This window comes from Coenobita brevimanus, unplaced genomic scaffold (genome assembly GCF_032717465.1).
Source record: "Coenobita brevimanus isolate Jiangsu-jjx unplaced genomic scaffold, ASM3271746v2 jjx.HiC_scaffold_2070, whole genome shotgun sequence".
In the NCBI taxonomy this organism is placed as follows: domain Eukaryota; kingdom Metazoa; phylum Arthropoda; class Malacostraca; order Decapoda; family Coenobitidae; genus Coenobita; species Coenobita brevimanus.
Window position 1 is genome coordinate 88,406 of NW_027642964.1, and position 2,975 is coordinate 91,380.

A 2,975-nucleotide genomic window follows, 5' to 3' on the forward strand; every position below is an offset into this window, starting at 1 on the left:
CACACACACACACACACACACACACACACACACACACACACGTATATTGTGGTGTTGTTCCTTCATATTACCAAAGCCGAGATAGTCGTTTTTTGCAGCTTATTTCTCGTAGTTTAGTGAAAGAAATGAACTTACAGCTCTACATCATTTCCATACCACTTCTTCGTGACTAGCACCATTCTAGTGTTAACCCCTTGTCACAACACAAAGTTTAAGAAAGAGATTGCAATTTTACGCCAAGTTAGAGTGAACAGGGTGTAGTAGTGATGCTGCAACACACGTATATTTGTCCTCTTGTTTACAGGTCAGGGGGGGGCTCGGTAGCACAGTGGTAGCGCGCTGGACTCGTAATCGGGGGATTGCGAGTTCGAGCCTCGCCCGGGCTGCCGTGCTGGGAGTGGTAGCTCGCTCTTGTAACCCTAGCGGGGCTATATAGTCCAATACAGGGCTTAGCTCGGGGGAACTCCATTTCTCCCATTTGTTTACAGGTCAGTCCACACGCAGTCCTTAGGTCACGTCTTCCACAGAACAGGTAACACATGGACAGCCAGCGTAACTAAATGGCAGACCAGAGATGGAGTGAGAGGATGAGGCACACAGAGAACAAGATAGAGATGATACTCGCAGATCCACCGAGCTGGGACGGAACAAGCTAACAACCAAAGGATCGGAGTGGAGAAAGATGAGAGGGGTCCTTATCCTGCCGTGGTGTGTCACAGGCTGATGATGATAATTGTGATGATAATGATCTATCTATCTATCTATAGCCCGACGCCCTTATCCCGCAAAGGGTGGCCGCAGACAAAGCGCCTCCAAGTCGCTCTGTCACCCACCATTTGACTACCCTCCCCCCAGTAATGATGCTGATGATTATAATACAGCTACTACTGGCGATTGCGGTGAGGATTTAACCTCTGTACGAACTAACAGAAATGGGATGAATGTGATGATGATGATGATGATGATGATGATTACTGTGATGTTGAAACTCCTGTACCAATTAACTAAGCTGTGATTATTGTGATGATGATGATTATGATGAAACTATATACTCGATGAAACAGCTGGGATGATGACAGTTATGATAATGATGATGATGATGATGATGATGATGATGACGATTATGATGATGATAACGATGATGATGATGATGATGACGATTATGATGATGATGACGATTATGATGATGATGACGATGATGATGACAAATGATGATGATGATTATGATGATGATGACAAATGATGATGATGATGATGATGATGTGACTCCCGTACAAATTCTACCATTTGATTAGAAGGCAGTGATGAATATGATGATAAAGGTGATGACTCTGATATAACATCTGTTCTACATCTTTTACAGTGTTGTGATGACAGTAACATGCTGCTGACGATGATGATGATGACAATGATGATGATAATGATGATGATGATTATGATGATGATAATAATGATGATGATGATGATGATGATGACGATTATGATGATAACAATGATGATGATGATGACAATGATGATGATAATGATGATGATGATGACGATGATGATTATGATGATGATAATAATGATGATGATGATGATGATGATGATGTGACTCCCGTACAAATTCTACAATTTGATTAGAAGGCAGTGATGAATATGATGATAAAGGTGATGACTCTGATATAACATCTGTTCTACATCTTTTACAGTGTTGGGATGACAGTAACATGCTGCTGACGATGATGATGATGATTAGGACGACGAGGAAGATGATGATGATGATTACGACAACGAAGATGAAGACGACAACGACGATGATGACGACGACGACGATGATCTTCAAGTCACTGGCTGAGTCACATCCTCCTTTCCTTTTCGTTTAACCTCGAATGTTTTGGTGACTGGGCATGTGTGTGTGTGTGTGTGTGTGTGTGTGTGTGTGTGCTTGCGTGCATGCTTGTTTGTGTATGTACGAGTAAATCTTGGTTGATGAATCCATAGTTGGTTACATGGCATAATTATTTCCACACATTCACTCTTTAATTTCAAGGTTAAATTTTAGGTCAAGAATATAGGACCTTTTACCTATACAATTACGAGACACTTACGCAATATTCTGAAAAGCTTATTACATCCCATAGACCACAGCACAGGGTTCCATAAGTCACTGATCACCGTCTCTTTATGTATCGTTAGGAAGTGGATGAATATGAGTGAAGTAATACATATATTTTGGTCTTTATTTAAAGGTAAGAATTAACCTCACATATTCTTTTTAATTTTAAGGATACAACACATGATTTTCTACATTTTATCACAGTAGCTCTAGGACCGGCCCTGACCTTCTGCTTCTCACTAACCATTTTCGGATGAGAGGTGTTGTACTCATATAGGCTTTAGAGATTATAGTGAAGCCAAGTTACGTTCCACCAGCCCCACACCTTAAGTCACACACCATCACCCTCTCACACCACACCATACCATACCATACCATACCACCCTCCCACACCGTATCACACCACACCATACCAATCTCTCACACTACACGACACGAAATCACACTCCCACGCCACACAAATTCACCCTCCCACACCTTACCACACCACAAAAAATCATCCTCCCACACCACACCACACCACACAAAATCACCCTCCCACACCACACCACACATAACCACCCTCCCACACCACACAACACCTCACCACACAACCCTCCCCACACCACAGCACACAACCCCCACCACACCACAGCACACAACGCCCCCCACCACACCACACCACACCACACGACACCACACCACACCACACCACACCACACCACACCACACCACACCACACCACACCAAGGAGATTAACCTAAGGGGCCTGAAGCTCCCGCATCTAGTAATTCTGAGCTTGTTTCCAGGTAACTCCACACACACACACCTCAGGTCACGTCTTTCACAGAAGAGATAACAGAAGGAGAGCGAGCGTAACTGAATGGCAAGCCAGAGA

General features: G+C 43.4%; 1 non-coding gene across 1 annotated transcript; it reads left to right on the forward strand.

Moving 5' to 3' along the window:
- Window positions 1-314: 314 nt before the first annotated feature.
- TRNAT-CGU (transfer RNA threonine (anticodon CGU)) lies at window positions 315-386 on the forward strand. The gene has a single exon. It is a non-coding gene; the product is annotated as a tRNA-Thr (tRNA).
- Window positions 387-2,975: the final 2,589 nt, after the last annotated feature.